A 19,076-nucleotide genomic window follows, 5' to 3' on the forward strand; every position below is an offset into this window, starting at 1 on the left:
TCACCTGTTCGCACTGTTCTGGCCTCAACAGTGCTCTACCACGAGTCCCAGTAACTTCAGACATGAACCTAGGGAGTGTAGCTCTGCGGCGTTCCCCTGCTCCCTCATCAGCAGGTGGTGTCTCACCCCGCCCAGGACCACAGCCTCTGACCCCTGCAGTAGTTGGACGCCCACAACCCCGCCCTCGTCCTCTACCCCTAGCCCTCGGCTTAAACATTTTGAAAATGAAAGTTATAACTTTAATTTTTTTTTTACTTTTTTTGTGTTTTTTTGTGGTTTTTTTTTGTGTTTTTTAGTTTTTAAAACCAAACGATGCTATCCTATTGCTATGGCTATTTTCTAGCCAAGTATGAAAGCACACTGCTATGCCAGATGAGATGACGCTGAGTTATGAAAAAATAAACGTAAAATAAAAAGGAAATGGCAGACTGTGCCTAATTGAAATCCAACCCCTAATAAATTTTCCCACTTCGGTCTTTGCGATGGATATGTGCGTCACTAAGCGCTAAACACAACGGTCGCAAGTCTCACTACAAATTCCTCACAATTTGGTAGTAGATGCACTGCAGCAAGGACAGCCACCAGCAGATCAACCAGAAATAAAATATATATAACGCTATTGTAGGCGTAAGTAAGCCGTTTGGATTCTCCTTTGGCTATTTTCTAGCCAAGTATGAAAGCACACTGCTATGCCAGATGAGATGACGCTGAGTTATGAAAAAATAAACGTAAAATAAAAAGGAAATGGCAGACTGTGCCTAATTGAAATCCACCCCCTAATAAATTTTCCCACTTCGGTCTTTGCGATGGATATGTGCGTCACTAAGCGCTAAACACAACGGTCGCAAGTCTCACTACAAATTCCTCACAATTTGGTAGTAGATGCACTGCAGCAAGGACAGCCACCAGCAGATCAACCAGAAATAAAATATATATAACGCTATTGTAGGCGTAAGTAAGCCGTTTGGATTCTCCTATGGCTATTTTCTAGCCAAGTATGAAAGCACACTGCTATGCCAGATGAGATGACGCTGAATTATGAAAAAATAAACGTAAAATAAAAAGTAAATGGCAGACTGTGCTTAATTGAAATCAAACCCCTAATAAATTTTCCCACTTTGGTGTTTGAGGTGGATATGTGTGTCACTAAGAGCTAAACACAACGGTAGCAAGTCCCCCTGCAAATTCCTCACAATATGGTACTAGCGGCAACTAAAAAAAAAAAAAAAGTATAACGTTATTCTAGCCCTAAGAAGGGCTGTTGGGTTCTTGTAGAATGACTCCTGCCTAACACTATTCTAATTGAACAGCCTAACGCTTTCCCTGACCAGCAGCAGCTCTCTCCCTAGCGGCATCCAGACACAGAATGATCCGAGCAGCGCAGGCAGGGGCTAGTCTATTCCAGGGTCACCTGATCTGGCCAGCCAACCACTGCTATCGACGTGTAAGGGTACCACGTCATGCTGGGTGGAGTGCAGAGTCTCCTGGCTTGTGATTGGCTCTGTTTCTGGCCGCCAAAAAGCAAAACGTCGGGAGCTGCCATTTTCTCGAGCGGGCGAAGTATTCGTCCGAGCAACGAGCAGTTTCGAGTACGCTAATGCTCGAACGAGCATCAAGCTCGGACGAGTATGTTCGCTCATCTCTATTTAGGACCTATAAATGAATTTAAATGGCCCCTGTCCAAGCTGTGAATGGGTGAAAACCAGGGTCAGGCAGTTGATTGTCTAGCGTGCCTCATGTCTCGACTGATTTCAGTACTTGTACATTGTTTTTACATATTTTGTGAGTATATGGAATAAAAGATGAAATCATTTTAATACCTATGGTGTCATCTACAGGGTGGGCCATTTATATGCATACACCTAAATAAAATGGGAATGGTTGACGATATCAAATTCCTGTTTGTGGCACATTAGTATGTGGGAGGGGGAAACTTTTCAGAATGGGTGTTAACTATGGTGGCCATTTTTGGATCCAACTTTTTTTTTTCCAATGGGAAGAGGGTCCTGTAACATATTTAAATGATTAAGAATTTCACAAGAAAAACAAAGGTGTGCTTGGTTTTAATGTAACTTTATTCTTTCATGATTTATTTACAAGTTTATGACCATCAAATGTGTTCAAAGTGCTGTCTATTGTGTTGGATTGTCAATGCAACCCTCTTCTCCCACTCGTGACACACTGATAGCAGCACTTCCAAAGAAATACTAGCACAAGCTTCCGGTATCCATTGTTTCAGATGCTGCACATCTTGCATTTTCACAGCATAGACAATTGCCTTCAGATGACCCAAAGGTCAAAGCATTCCTACATGAACAGTTCCCTGGAAAGTGGATTGGTTATCGAGGGCCAGTTAAATGGCCACCATGGTCTCCCGATCAGACCACCCTGTATATCCAATTCTGTTGGAGAATGTAAAATTGCTAGGCAAACCTCTTATTGACATTAATTGGTGAATGTTTGGTCAGTTTTGAATACCGCTTAATTTATGCAGGACAAAAGTCTCATTAGACCAATAGTTGTGGTCCCAAAGATGGTATAGTAAAAACCAAAGATAGAAATAACCTTTTCTGATAGTTTGTCCTTGAGCAAGCATGGTACACAATGATAAAGAGGATTGCTTGGCTGTGGAACCGCAGCTAGAGTCAATTTTTTTTTTGCTTCCTTTAGTTTTTGTATCAGTCTATATGTTATTAATGTTAATGAGGGGAATCAATTTTAGTTTATAAATCCACATATTATCAATGTAAATGCATTTGAGGTTATAGGACATAGTTGTTGACTTATAGTTTTCAAACTTCTGCTCTCCTGTCAGGATAAAGAGGAATGGTAACATGTATATGGCGCATAACAGGTTGGTGATGTTGCAGCAAGAAATGGTCTCTGGCAACCAGGGGACCGACCGTCTGCTCCAGAAAAAAAGGGAAATGGGAGCACAGGAATGTTCAGAGAGATGCTGGTAAAGGGTAATGGGTCATTATAAAGCGAATAGACAGGGAAATATGTCACAAAGTCTGCGCATATTGAACAGTGGTTTTATTTGGTAGGTTGTGGATTGGGTTGACTGATTACTGAGAAGGGCTGGTGAGAATCCAGTGGTCATGGTCCACATGACAAAGTAAAAGGTAAGAGGTAAGAGTGTCATTAACTATCTGGGAAGTTAAGCCAAAAAGTATTTCCTGAGACGTGTTGGCAACTACTGTTACAGAGGTTCCCCTACACATTCAGACAGAAGATCATGCCAGTCCCATTTGCTATTGTGCCATAACTGTTGGTTATGGAGTTATGATTCATCGCAGCCCAAGTCCAGATACATTTTTGGAGTCGGGATAGCCAGGTTATTGCATACCCCTCACTCTCACTAGGCTCTTCCATTCTTGGACACAGAGATATAAATATCTCTGAACGGAAGCATAGTAAATAGGTCATGTCTGGTATCAATGTGATCCAGGGATTCTTCTGGATCCAATGAAACCTGACCATTGACTTCCCATTGAGAAGCTACAACTCCTCCAAGGTTCTGGAGATAATACCAGGTAGGAGGGTTTTCCTCCTATGGGTATGAAGGGGTGTGTCTACACCTAATATAATCAGGGAACCTTTTGTGTTCATTGTGTCTCCCTGGGGGAACTTTAACATCACCAAATGCAGGAAGGATCTTAATGTGTGGACTATCAATCCCGATTAGGCCCAATCTAACAGAATTGCTGATACTTGTAGTCCTACCCTTGTATTTTGTACTGTATACTATTTTTCTAGCGTGCCCTTAAGGCAAATATCAAATTTAATATTGATCCATGAATCCCCAAGGGCGAGTTAAATGCATGCTACCAAGTTGGCTCCTCACCAGATATAATCCCATAATGGACTAGGCTTACATCAAATAAGAGCTGGTGGTGGCATACTGCATAAATAAAAAAGGGGGAGGGGTTTCATTATATTTGAAATCTTGCCCCAAGCCCATCCTGTGAGAGGACAACAGTGATGAAAATGTAGAGTTCCTATGGTTCGAAGATAAGTGGAGTAAAAAAAGAATAATAAAATAATACTGGGGGTTTGTTATCAGGCTCCAAGCATAATGGAGGTTGCAGAGGAGCTGGTAAGAAGAGATGAGCAGATTTGATGTTTAATTTTGGGTTTGGCTACCTGACTGGGACACAGTGCCATATTGGTGCAGCCAATCCAGTCCATTGAATTTTCCTTCTCAGCAGTGGTCCACTGGCCCGGGACAAAATTCCTAATGCCCCCCCCCCCCCCAATTATACCTAAAAAAAACCTCAAAACCCTTTCTGCTAACCGACATAAATACTAAAGTTAAAAAAAAATGAAAAAAAATGAAAAAAAATTACAATAATAAAAAAAATATCTGCTTCTATCTAGTATTTATTTTTTTTTAACACTGAATATTTAAAAAAAAAAAGAAGTTTCAATATTCTAAAACAAAATTTCCCATTAAAGGGATATTCTGTCTGGCCCCTTGTTATCATATGCACCTGTAATTGAAAAGATGGCAATAACAGTATATTAACTTTTAGTCTACTGCACAGTTAGATAGAATGTTTAGATGTAAAGTGTCCATTACTTAACAAAGTTGTCTTTTTAATTAGCAGCAGTCTTTCATCTTAACCATAACGAAAACCGAATCCAACTGAATCTTCAAATAAATTGTTGGCACTGGTCAAGTCCAACAAACATCATGTTTCAATGAACGAAAGGAACGGAAATTTAAACAACAAGGGGTCATCACATCAAACGGAACATCTTGCTCTCACTGTGGAAAGGGTGCATTTAGAGAGGGTACTCTGTATTTTGCATTTTGAAAGACTGCCTTCTTTTTGAGATAAAACTGTGTTATACAGGCAATTTTTTACATTTCAAAATTATAATAGGATGTCATACTATCAACTACCGTAATTATTTTGAAATCATGCTATAGTATATAAAGCAAACACGTTTTAACAAAGAGAAGGCAGTCAAGACTTGTGGAACTGGATTAGTTGGTTAGTAAAACAAATGCCCAATGAACTTTACACTTACGCAAAATACATAGCGGAAGTTGGCTTTAGTATCAGCAAATTTGTCAACAATAGCAGGAATGTTCAGTTTTCTGGCTCTGTCATTTTCAATACTCAGAAGCGCGAGGTCTGAAAGCCTTTGTTGAGACATGCTGTTTCTCAAATAATTTTTAATAAGAGACAATTTAGGAAAGGATCGTTGTGCTGAAGCCACTGTAACTGGTAGTGTGAGGAAAGGTTGTAAGGCAGTATACACATCCGGAAGTGAAGATGACAAAGCAGCATTCTCTACAATAAGTAGGTGAGCCAAATCTTTTATTGTGGGGACTTGGAGATCTCATTTTTAAGTGTGCTACAAAAACTAATAAGCTGCCAGATCGCTGGATATATCATCCTGATAGTGTAGCTGAAATTGCACAGCAGCCGGTAATAGGTCATCATCTGATTCAGTCGTTAGCACATGTGGCTGAATAATTTTAAATCTTTGAACAATGTTCATGTTACTAAATCTTCTTGATAGCTGTGATGTGATGTAAATAGAAGCATTAAATATTGCAGTTCTGAATCTCTGCTCTGGATCCTGCAATCTCTCATCCAAGCACAGCTCGTCACTGCAACACAAACTCAAAGGATTCAATTTTTTTTCCTAAGGGCCCTAGCATCTTCCTTCTCTTTACACTTTGTGGAAGTTAAAATTACCTTTGAGAGTGCCTTAAGCACATCAAAAAACTGAATCGTAGTGCAATTAATGAATCATGACGAGATGTACAAGGTTTTTAAGGAGGTTGTCCGAGAGTTCTGAAAAAAAACTAAAGGTGGCCGGAGGGGGCTGCTTAAAAAAATAAAGATCTACTTACCTTCTGGCGCCCTGAGGTGTCCCGCGCTGCTGTCGCTCCGGTCCCGGCGCCATGTAAACAAACACGGCCGGCAGCTGAGTCCAACACCGCTGGACACCGGAGGGGGCCGGAAGGTAAGTAGCTCTTTATTTTTTTAAGCAGCCCCCTCCTGGCCACCTTTAGTTTTTTTTTCAGAACTCGGACAACCCCTTTATGGTCACAGAGGATTCAGATGTAAATGACTGCAAAAAAACCCCCAAACATATAAACTTTGTATCACATCAAAACATCAGGAAACTTCAGGTATGTGGCCCACAGCATCCTGTGAACATACAAGGCATTTTTTTCTTTTTTTTGAATGCGAGTTTGAACCCCTGTATATATTTTGCTCATTGTAGCAGCACCATCATATCCTTGTCCCCGACATTTTGACAGCTGCAGACCCCTACTCTTCACACAATTTATAATGGCTCGTTCGAGTCCTGCAGCACTAGGATCTTCAACTGAAAAGACTTCTTATATGTTTATTGCAGTGTGCCTCTGGCTTGCATCAGTCTCAGTTAAAATGCCATCTTCAACTTGTTTTGCAAGGATATCTATAATTTCATTTTGTATTTTAGGGCTCAGATGGATCTGTATTTTGGTTGAAAGCCTTTGCCACTTTTGGATGCCCTTAACCCATGCTGGTTCAAAACCCAACTTTTAGCAATCTCCAAATAATCAGCAAAGCTCACAATAAGCTGCATTTAATTTTGGGGAATAGCACAGCCACATGATTGGAATTTTATGCCCTGTTTTTGTAGTCCGTTCATAGTATTTCTTCGAAAAACACCTATGATCTTCATCATCCCTAGGAAATGGCCCTTTAGGTCTGCAGCAAGAATACATTTTTTTACATTGGGGTCTGTGATTGTAATGGGTAAATGTCCCCTATCGGTAACATACCGTTCTCCCATTTCAGAATGCTCTATGCAACCAGTGGCAGAGTCTGTACTTTCTAAAGTTTCATGCTCACACTTGTATTTGGTAGCACTTCTTTAACCGGTTAAGGACCGGGCCCTTTCCTGTTTTTTCATGTCCATTTTTCACTCCCCACCTTCAAAAATCTATAACTTTTTTATTTTTACACGTAAAGAGCTGTGTGATGGCTTGTTTTCTGCATAACAAATTGCACTTCATAGTGATGGTATTAAATATTCCATGCCATGTACTCGGAAGCGGGAAAAAAATTCCAAATGCAGTGAAAGTGGTGAAAAAACCCATTTGCACCATTTTCTTGTGGGCTTGGATATTACGTCTTTCACTGAGCGCCCCAAATGACATGTCTACCTTCTGTACAAAAATAATTTTTTTGATTTTGCCAAATTCTGGCGCTAATAACTTTTTTATACTTTGGTGTACAGAGCTGTGGGTGGTGTAATTTTTTTGCGAAATTTGATAATATTTTCAATTATATCATTTTTAGGACTGTACGACCTTTTGATCACTTTTTATAGATTTTTTTATATTTTTCAAAATGACAAAAAAGTGCCATTTTTGACTTTGGGCGCTATTTTCTGTTACGGGGTTAAACGCATTGAAAAACCGTTATCATATTTTGATAGATCGGGCATTTTCGAACGCGTTGATACCTAATGTGTTTAGGATTTTTACTGTTTATTTATATTTAATGTCAGTTCTAGGGAAAGGGGGGTGATTTGAAATTTTAGGGTTTTTTTATTATACTTTTTTTTTAAACTTTTTTTATTTTTATTTTTATTATTTTTCAGACTCCCTAGGGTACTTTAACACTAGGTTGTCTGATCGATCCTATCATATACTGCCATACTACAGTATGGCAGTATATGGGGATTTTCCTCCTCATTCATTACAATGTGCTATCAGCACATTGTAATGAAGGGGTGAAAACAAAATAGCCTCGGGTCTTCGGAAGACCGAGGCTACTATGGAGATGGATCGCCGCCCCCCGATGACGTCACGTAAGATGGCGGCGCCCATGCGGCGCTATCTTTTTGAGGCTACCGGCAGCTTTGCCGGCAGCCATCGCTGTGAAAACACCCGCGATCAGTGCTAGCACCGATCGCGGGTGTTACCGGTAAGCCTTTGCTGCAGGGTGGTCACGAACCGGTTAAAGCTAGGAATTAATGTAGCTGTTTCACTTTGGGTAATATCTGTCCCTAGCAATGATTGAGAACTCTCAGTAGCAGAAGAGGTAAGTCTCTCACTTGTCTCCTCACATTGATCAGATAGTGTGGCAGATTTACTTACCCGGTCCATTCGCGATCCAGCGGCGCGTTCTCTACAGTGGATTCGGGTCCGGGATTCATTAAGCCAGTTCCTCCGACGTCCACCAGGTGCGCTGCGCTGAAGAGCATGGATATGCACTCAAGTTCACCGGCCTATTCCGAGTGAAAGTAGGTGCAAGCTCCGCGACCCTTTTTTTTTTTTTTTATTTTAATTGCGGCGGTTTTTCCGAATCCGTCGGGTTTTTGTTTGGCCACGGCCCCCGATTTCCGTTGCGTGCATGCCAGCGCCGATGCGCCACAATCCAATCGCGTGCGCCAAAATCCCGGGGAACTCGGCGCAAATCGGAAATATTCGGGTTAACACGTCGGGAAAACGCGAATCGGGCCCTTAGTAAATGACCCCCATTGCCTCTGCAGTTGCAGAAGTAGCCGCACCAGCAACCTGTGAAAAGTAGCTGCTTATTTTTGGGAGTTTCTGAATTTTCTGCTCATCTTCCACTCATGTGTTGGTAAGATGACATTATTGTGGATAAAATAAGAAGCTGTTGCACAAATGTAAATAATCAGCAAATATATAAAAAATAAACCTATGTAGTCAAAGCTCTAAAAAAAATACAGTGGAATATCAAATACATTGATAGTCTATACCAGAACTTTCTAAACTGTGTCAGGCTCAACTGTATTACATAGGCCAGACAGCTAAACAAATTAAATAAAGAACAGCAAACCTAGTCCCTTTTCAATGGTGACTCAAGTGTATGTAAGCAATGGTACCATTGTGTAGTAAAAAATGCAGTGTGTAGATTGAAGTCATAAACATACATAAACCGCTATGATAAGATACACAACTCTGCAGAGTATCAGACATGATAGACCTAAAGGGATCCGCATTTCATTGGCCATTGGTGGCCAAGTTCTCGTCACTGTTATTAACAAAAATACAGCATTTCACACATATACGTCCAACCTGTCTCTATCAGTCCTGGTGTACGCAATTTCAGTTGCCCCTAGGCACGACCCTGTAACTTCTGACTCGGGGAAGCCATATTGGATTTTTGTGTGACCCCATGCTGCTGAGTTTCTCTGCTCCCTGTACTCTGGCCCCGCACCCTGCAGTCCAGGACGGAGTGCACTCACTGATGCAAGGCACTGACTTCCTGCCGGCAGCAGCGTACGGAGGACTATAAGCTGCAGTACAGACAGATATGTTCTTTATCTGGGGAGGCAAAGCAGGAAGGCACAGCAGATCTATGTGTTGTGGAATAGCAGAGATGTAGGAGAGCTGACAGTGTCATTGTGTGCAATTGGCATCTCATGGATCTCATCATCTCTGATCTGTCTCGTCTCATTCTATGTGTCAGATATTAGTACAATTTTCAGAAGATAAATTGTCACGGGTGGTCCCGCGACCCATATCGCAGGTTGTGGGTTCCCCCTTGCCCCCACAGGCACAGCGCCAGTGCCACATACCTGTCCGCGCTCTTGTGTTCCGGCCTCGCTCCGTGCGTCACGTCCCCATGTCCATTGATTGGCACTGGCCATTTCCCATAAGGCTATTTAAACCTGCCTCTCTCATCACGCCCTGCCGGATCTTTGTGCCTCACAGCCTGAGAGAAAGCTCTATTGAGAGTTTCCTGTGTTCCTGTGATTCCTGCTTTCTTTGTGACTCAAAAAAATAAAACAACAAAATATTAAAACTACAGCTACATGAGAAGTACAGGCAGTCCCAGAGTTATATACAGGATAGGTTCTGTAGGTTTGTACTCATGTTGAATTTGTAAGTTAGTCAGTTAGACAGGAATATTTTGTCAGAAACACCAAACAATTTTTTTCCTTATTTGTAAGTTGGGTGTTCTTAAGTAAGGAACTGCCTATAAACGACAGACAACTATAAACGACTATAACAACTCCCAGACAGGACAGTATATATAAACATAAAATAACACTCATGATATTATTCCCCTTTTAATGCAGTGCTAGGGACAGCAGACACACCCTGTTGTGGGTGAAAACAAACGCCACTTCAGTTAGTTTACTCAATGCAGGAATTTACTACTGCTAATATATAAAAAGAAGGATTCTAAGGGTACCACTACGACCCACCATATTCTACGATAATACCGAATACTGTAAACAATTCGAATCCATCAAATGTGCATTTGATCTTATGACACCAACTCTAAACTCAATAAAGAAATAGAAGAACTTAAACTACAAGCAACAACAATTGAACAACAATTATCAGATACACTTGCAGCAGAAGAATTCACGCAACAGAAAGAACAACTCTCAAAACATCTCAGTGACCATCGTAAATTTGTCAAGACCAAATAGCAATGGGACAGGCACTACCAATGTCAATACATGAAGTATGGTCCACGTATCCCAAGTATGAACAATATCGTCAAAACAAGAGGAAAAAGAGAGGATACGTATAGTGGACTGGAATAAATTCACAAATTTTATTAATACATATACATATATAAATCACAACAAGACCACAAATACAAATAAAAACACTAAAACCTGCACCGGTAAAGGTGCACTGAACCTCCCAGGACCAATGTGTCCTGGGCTCCCTGACCCAACTGGCCAATAAGCATTCAATGTAAGGTGGTGGTTGCTAGATAAGACTAGGCAACTAATAGGCTGTAAACAAACATATAGGGTATAAAGTGAAAGGTGCAGCAAAATCGTAAATTTGTCGAGGCAACCAAAAGACAAAAGTTTCTCAGGGATACAGAAGATTACAGACAGAAACGAGTCTACAAATGGCACGACAACTACTCCTCCAGACAAGGATCTCACTACAACAGATCATCATCCAGAGAGTCCTCGTTCTCAGACTCAGGACCAGAGAATTCTACATACCAAAGCCAACAACATTTTTTAGAACAACGGTCGCGACCAAGAGGAAGAAAACGAGGCGGGTTGGCAGGCGAGACATCCAGAGAAGGTCCCACGATGACAACGCGCTCCCAGGTGGACCAGACCTAACCCCCCAATCCCTCACCATCAATATATCCAACCATTCATTGAACCCTGCACAGGTAGAACTACTACAGAAAGGCTTATCTTTTTGCCCTACATATCAATTTGATACATTTTAGTTGGATATGGACCTTCAGAGGTTTTTCCGTACCATCAGGCTCAAAGGTTATTTCCAGGAGTCTCAAACCCCATCAGAACCATTAGTGGGCAATACTAACCAAGTGATAGATATCAAAGAACTTGGTCTAAAGAACAAAAGTACTTTTATGCCACCTAAGTCCATCCCCGCCATCTCCGCCATGCGGAGACCTATATCCGCATGGTCACCAAAGACATTGATCAGTTTTGTCATGACCTTAACCAAGGTTGGTACAAAACTCAAAGTAACATGTCTGGGACTGACAGACAGGCCCTCCGTGCACTACTCCAAAACAAGGAGATTATTATCAAGCCCACCGACAAAGGCGGAGCCTTGGTAATAATGGACAAACATGATTACGTGGAAGAATGCTTACGCCAACTGAATGGTGACCCCCCCGCCCCCCCAATTAGGTCCCAGATTCAAAACAAATTACACATTTACTTAGAAAAAGGCATCATCTCCACATCGACCTCCCAGTTCTTGACTAATCCTCATCCTGTCATACCAGTATTTTAAAGTTTACCTAAGATACATAAACATCTCAATAAACCACCCGGTAGACCCATTGTAGCTTCCACCAATTTCATCTTGTCTCCATTATCAATATTTCTGGAAAAAATTTTCACACCCTTTGTCCGCATGGGACGTGACCAGTCTCTATACATCTATCCAACACACAAAGGGAATTCAGGCAGTGAGAGAAATTCTGACAGAACATTCAGTTGAACCTTCCAAAATTGACTTCTACATCGACTTACTTACCTTGGTTCTGGAGCTAAATTACATCATGTTCCAGGACCAATTTTTTCTTCAACACCAAGGGACGGCCATGGGCTCGAATGTAGCGCCCCCATATGCCTAAGAAAGGTACGTTTCCATGCCTGTCGTGTTCACAGTGTACCAATGTACTCAAAGGTAATATATTCTAACCACCCTCACACTGGACAATCATACCCTATAAGGGGATACTTTACCTGTGACACGAATTTCGTGGTATACCTTATTAAATGTCCATGTGGCCTTATCTATGTGGGGGAGACAACCCAGAGGGTCGGTGACCATATAGGTCAACACAAATCTACCAACAGGACTAATAACTTATTACTACCAGTCCCCGCTCATTTCCACGGCACAACGTGGCACAGCTACGTTTTCAGGTTCTGGAACATGTACCAAGGCCAAGGAGAGGAGGAAATCGAACTCATCTGTTAAAAAAATGTGAATCCTACTGGATTCACACCTTACAGACTCTGGAACCAAGAGGGATGAACCGCGATTATGAAATCTCAAGCTTTATTTGACTGTGCAAGTGTAATTTTTGTTGTATTATTCTAACATATACCTTATTTTCTCTCCCTAGAGACCATAGAAATATCCCATCCATCCGGTGGTAAGATCACCCACACATTACCCATCAACTCCCCCCCCCCCTCCATTTCCCCCTACCTCTTCGTCCTAACCCATACTCTTCCCTTAATCCCACGTACATTCTCTATCCACCTCCTCTCCCACTTAGGGCCACTCCATTGGTCCACTCATCCTACAAATGAGCGTTTGCTCTATCAGCCAGCGATACACAACACCAGTATACATTACAAGCCAGCGCTAGCACGACTAGCCAGCGCTATCTCCATCCACAGCATACACTCATACTCACCTAGATTCCAACCTGATGTTCCGGTCCCACTTCCCTGCCTGTCAGACGCTCGCTGGTCCGCATGGCAACACATCCTCGCGATCTTTCGTCTACACTCGCACATGCGTATATTACCTCTCCTCCGGACAGCAGCGATACACTTCGGCACCGGACCGCCTATAGGCTATAAATCATGCCATATATAAACCAGAGTTCTAGGCACTCTGATCACTGTTGATAGGTAACTTTACTATGGTTTATCTTTACCTGTATACCAATGTTCTATTTTGGTCACTAGCTTGTTTCACCCACATGTTTATATGTAATTTTCATTATGTCTTGTAGTGTTTGACAAAGGCCCGAGGCGAGCCGAAACGTCACAGCCTGATCACTGTAAATAAATAAATATCACTTTTCTGGCATTATACCCAAGGAGTGCTTGGATTCATTTAGACTTGACATATTTGGGGTGGGTACCCTAATCCGTATAAGCACCCACAGTCGATGTGCGACCGCACAAATTAGAAGAATATAAAAAAAGGATTTACTAAGTACTTAAGATTATGACATACAGATGTATCATTACGGTCACTTAATAAATCCACTCACCTACAGTTGATGAATTGATAGTTATTCTTCTTTCCAGTCAGACCTCCCAGACAAATTCAATCTTCTCTCTGTTAAGTGTGCAAAATAGACATAATTACTTTGACATCATCATACTTTAAACATCATCCACCTTTTATAAGCCTACATAAACTCCCAATCCTTCCTACAAAAATGTAGGTCACCTGTGCCTCATTTATTTAGTACCCTTCATAAAGTTTGAGAACACTCAGCCCTTTTGTGACTTTCTTATGACAAAAAAGTGTCATAAATAAACATGCAAGCTCCAAAGAAGTTCTTTTGAAAAGAAAAACTGGAGCAGTGATATATCTGTGCCACTGGGTTTGCTGTATGATGCAGCAAACACCCATTGAAAACGCCAGAGATTAGTGCTCGTGTTATAATTACCTCAGTTACTGTATTATTCCCCCTTGACATTAATTCCCCCATGCCATCCTGCTATATCATGCCCCTTTTTATACTTAAATGAGTATTCCGACGAAGACAAGTTTCTTATATGTACTCATGATAGCAAAATAACACTCTCTAATTCACTTTTATTAACAAACTGCAGCATTTCAAAGATATAAGTCCAACCTGTCTCTATCAGTCCTGGTATACACAATTTCAGTTGCCCCTAGATACAATCTTGTAACATCTGACTGGCTGAGAAGGGTCAAGTGGCCGCCATCTTGGATTGGTATTTGCAGCGTGCAAATTAGATTTCAGTCTCTCTCTCCTGTGTGTCTGTAGTCCCACCCCCTGCACGGAGCTCAGAGACACTCACTGATCCCATCCTGCCAGGAGATCATGAGCAGGGAGAGAGGCTGCAAACTTCAAGCTAAAAGGAGATAAGTGATCCGGGGGAAGTGGGAGGCAGGCACATATCTGTGAGATGTAGCAGGGCTCACAGTGTAACATTGTAAAAGTCTGTCAGACTCTGTGTAATAGAATACATCTTTGAACTGTCTCATCTCTCTTTCTATGTGTCAGTGTGTTAGTACAATGTCAGAAGCCAGATGAAAGTGTATATACACCAGTACCCTGATAATGTAACCACAGTAAAGTGTCTCTTTAGAGAGGCCCCACCAACACCCTGGAATCTTACAATGAGTAGCCTAAAGAGAGATAGGAGCTAAAACAGCAATAACACTAGTAAAATTGTAAAGAGGTTAAAATGATCTTAATTGGGTTAACATCACTAGGGGATTGTGATGTGAGACTTTTCTTTCTTGGGAAAACCCCTTTAATCTTCCCTCCTGCTGCTCATATCATTCCCCCATATGCCCCATGCCCTCTTGGTGACATCCATGCCCCTTTTATATTTAATCTGCCCTTCCCAGTATGCCCCATGCCATCCTGGTGCCATACCATGCCCCTTTTATATTTAATCTGCTTTCCCCCAGGTCCTCCTGGTGCCATACCATGCCCCTTTTATATTTAATCTGCCCTCCCCCATATTCCCTATGCCATCCTGCTGCCATACCATGCCCCTTTTATATTTAATCTGCCCTCCCCCATATGCCCCATGCCATCCTGCTAGTAGGGCAACAGGAGGGCATGGGGCATATGGGGGAATGATTTGAGCTGCAGCAGTGCAGATTAAATATTAAAAGGGCCATGATGCTGTATTTCTGCATAATTTCCCATATTTAACTAGCTGGCTGCCAACCCCTTTTATGTTTTACCAGCCGGCAGCCGGCCTGTGTCTCTACCATCCATGAGGGGAAGTGGTGGACTGCATTAAAAATTAAAAAAAATAAAACTCACCCCAGACTCCGCATTCCTCCTGGCTTCTTCGCTCTTCTGTGCATGGAGTAATGCGCCCAGCACTGGCAGCGTAACTACGTCATTATGCTACCAGCATTGGGACGCTTACCGTCCTGTGCGCTTCTTCAAGCATCAGTGTGACAGAGCAGGAAGTGTCAGCGCGCGTCACTTCCTGCTCTGTAATGGAACTAAGTAGTATCAGAGCTGCGCTCCGATACAGAACGCAGCGGGCGGCAGGCGGCACAAGCCAACCCCGATCGGTGCGGCACTGCTTCTCAGCTGTCTTTACCAAGATAAATCCCATGGTGGACAACATGATGGGGAATGAAGTTAATTCTCTTTTGAATGTCAGCAGTTTAACCTAGGAAGAAACCTCAAAACCACTTAAATCACCAGGTCCAGATGGCATACACCCCCGGGCAGAGGGGCTGGGGGTGTGGTGGCTTTAGGGCCTATGGACTTTTAGGGGGCCCAATAAGAGGCTTCCAGCTCTGTCTGCCACAGCTCAGTGCTATTACTCCTATTCTGTATATATGGGCACAACTCAGTGCTACTAAAGAAAAATCCAAGTTGATGGATATAAATTGAAGATTTTTCTTTCATATCTGTCATCTTGGACAGCTCTGTCACATGAAAGTTTTGGTTTTCACCAAATATATCTTGTTGTAAACTTAAAGGGGTTTCTTAAGACATGTTTATTATATGTACTCAGGATAACAAATTAAAACAAACATTCTCTAATTCACTGTTAATAACAAAAATACAGCATTTCACAGATATAAGTAGAGCCTGTCTCTATCAGTCCTGGTGTACACAATTTCAGTTGCCCTTAGACACAACCCTGTAACTTATGACTTAGGGTCGGGTGGCCACCATTTTGGATTTCTGTGTGACGCCGTGCTGCTGAGATTTCTGTCTGTCTCTGCTCTGAGCCTGTAGCCCCGCCCCCTGCATGGAGCTCAGAGACACTGACATCCTGCCAGGAGATCGTGAGCAGAGAGATGCTGTAAACTACAAACTACAAGCAGATAAGTCACAGATGTAGCAGGCTGACAATGTAAAGTCTGCCTGTCATGCCTCTGTAATAGCATCTCATGCATCTCTCATCTGTCTCATCTCTTTTTTCTATGTGTCAGTGTGTTAGTACAATGTCAGAAGCCAGATGAAAGTCTATATACACCTGTACCATATCTGTACCTTATAATCTAACCACATTGTCGCCCCACAGAACTAGATGGATCATAATGAAGCATATTTACTAAGGATCCGCAGAACGCATTTCTGTGGGAATGTTCATGTTTTCCGGGATGTCCGTCTCTGGGACAGGGATTTAGAAGGGGATTGTGTAGCACGCGATCGGATTTTGGAGTAGCGGCGCTGGCTTTAATGGCTTTTAAAATGGGGGGGGGCGGGGGTCAGACGATCCGACTGATTCGGACTGAGCGCAGGATTTAATATTGTAATTGTGTCGCAACCAATACACCGGGAAGAAGATGGTGAACTCCGGCGGACCTGAGCGGGGAAGCGACGGATGCAGGATATTGGATGCGCATCGGCTGGGTAAGTAAATGTACCCCAATGTGTCTACTTAGAGAGTTCCCACCCACAACCTGGTATTTTGCCCTGACCATCCTAGTGAGTAAAAATTTTAAAGTAAGGGGTTAAAATGATCTTTATTGTGTAAAGATCACTAGGGGATTGAGATCTGAGATTTTTCTTTTGTGGGAAAAGTCCTCTAAATTTGAGATACTACCATCCACAGGTCCTTATGGGCTGGTGGTTTAGCATTCCAAATCGTTGTATATGATTACTGTTCATGACCGCATAAAAACAAAAAGTCAGTACTCAATTTGGTCCAGGGCTCTTGATGCTGCCAGTGAAGTACACTCTGGCTTCATTGAACAAGCGATATACGTACGCAGCATGCACCATGAAGCCAGAGTAGAATCATAGATTCTCATGATAAGCACATAGTTTTGCCCTGGCATCCTCTATTCTTTACTGTCAAAAGACGGTGAAATGAAGACCTTTTTTTTAGTGCAATATTTAACAATGTATTAAAACCCAATAAAACCTGTATAACTTTGGTATCCCCATGATGGTAGCATTTGGAGCACATAATGAAACTCGTAAAAGCACAACTCAGTAGAAAATGGCATTAATGTGTTTTTTCACCAATTTCACTGCATTTAAATTTTTCCCACTTCCCAGTACACGGCATAGATAAGTAATACTGTCACCAATTTGTTACACAGTAATCAAGTCCTGACACAGCTCTGTACACAGGAAAATAAAACAGTTATAGACTTTTGAAGGTGGGGAGTAAAAATGGTAATGGAAAAACAAAAATGGGTCAAGTCATTAAGGGGTTAATTCTTATCAGTTGAGCTTCACGGGCTGCATCTTTTTCCAACCTTATATACTATGATACTATAAATGTACTTGTTACCCAAGTGTGCTGAATGTTTTAATCTTGGCATACTGGAAGGGTGTGGTGAAGCAAAACTACAGCATATCATCAAAACATTGAGTCATGAAATGGTAACACCCTGCTTACCATCATATTGAAGTTTATAATTGCCAAGTTATTCTTCACACTGAAGATGCAAATATACCAGTTTGTTTATAAAGCTAATAAATACATTGATCTTATGGTTAATGTGTTAATGGTTAAAGTGTTTAAGCATTTATATTCAATACGGTTTATTTAGTTGAAAAGTGTCAGCATACATTTCAAGATAAAACTTTGTAAAACATTTTTGGTAGAAATGACAGTATGCATCATAACAGCAATGGGACACGCAGGTCCCAATAATGACAAATGTGGATCGGGAGCCTCCGCACACCGCAAACAGACTGCAGCGGGGTGGTAACACACCGAACCTACACAGATAAAACTGACTCTAGAAACCGGTTATAACAAGTGATGAATAAGAGTAAGAGTGCAACTATAGAGTCAGGTATAATACATAATAATATGTTAATAACACTCAATGAAGGACCAGCTACACAGTCCATATAAAACAGATATTAAAGGAAAGGGAACTAAGGGCAAAGGGAGAGGGATTTAAGTGGGTGGGTGGGGGGAGTAAGGGGAAGAAACAAGGGGGACCAAAAGGGGGGTCAAGAATAGGGAAGACAACATGATGGAATAGGGACACAATACAACTGTCACTCGCCGACGGCTCAGGCGAATAATGCTATATACTCTGGTGTGCCTTTAAACAGGAACCACGGTTGCCAGACTCTAGTGAATTTCTCCATGGTTTGATTTACCTCCGCCGAAAGCTCCTCCATGCGACAAATATTAGAGAACTCGTGAATCCACTCGAGGAAGGGAGGGGGGGGGGAGGATCTCCAGTGACGGGGGATAACCGTTCGAGCAGCTGTGAGGAAAAACCTCAATAGGCCCTTCTTCTGTGACCCTACTGTACCCGGGAGAATGGATAGAAGGCCAATCTGAGCTCGGGCCTCTACTGAGCAGCCCGTGACCTGTTTGTAGGTAGCAAACACTCTGTCCCAGAAAGGTTTGAGAGCGGCACAATCCCACCAAACATGCAACATTGTTCCTCTGGAGTTATGACACCGCCAACATCTGTCAGACACTGTAGGGTAAAATTCTTGTAGGACTGTTGGGACCCGATACCATCTTGCCAAAATTTTGTAATTTTTCTCCTGTGCAGAGCATGCAGAAGATAATTTGTGGGTAAAGATGTATATTTTCTCTTTTTCCCGTGGCCCAAACTCGACACCCAGCTCCTGCTCCCATCTTTCCATAAATGCCGGGTCTCCCGGGTGTAACGGGAGATAGACGCCATATCAAAAACGATTCTC

The 19,076-nt window shown here is 42.1% G+C and overlaps 2 long non-coding RNA genes across 3 annotated transcripts in view; one reads left to right on the forward strand and one right to left on the reverse strand.

Moving 5' to 3' along the window:
• The window catches only part of LOC140104017 (uncharacterized), a 156,719-nt gene that overhangs the window by 60,510 nt on the left and 77,133 nt on the right, over window positions 1-19,076 (reverse strand). The window contains exon 2 of the long non-coding RNA XR_011850226.1: window positions 13,476-13,543. This is a non-coding gene — a long non-coding RNA (uncharacterized lncRNA). The remainder of the gene's footprint in view (window positions 1-13,475; window positions 13,544-19,076) is intronic.
• Window positions 5,085-19,076, forward strand: part of LOC140104018 (uncharacterized) — a 395,139-nt gene continuing 381,147 nt past the window's right edge. For both annotated transcript variants that reach the window (XR_011850228.1, XR_011850227.1), the window contains exon 1: window positions 5,085-5,316. This is a non-coding gene — a long non-coding RNA (uncharacterized lncRNA). The remainder of the gene's footprint in view (window positions 5,317-19,076) is intronic.

Source organism: Engystomops pustulosus, chromosome 10 (assembly GCF_040894005.1).
Source record: "Engystomops pustulosus chromosome 10, aEngPut4.maternal, whole genome shotgun sequence".
NCBI lineage: Eukaryota > Metazoa > Chordata > Amphibia > Anura > Leptodactylidae > Engystomops > Engystomops pustulosus.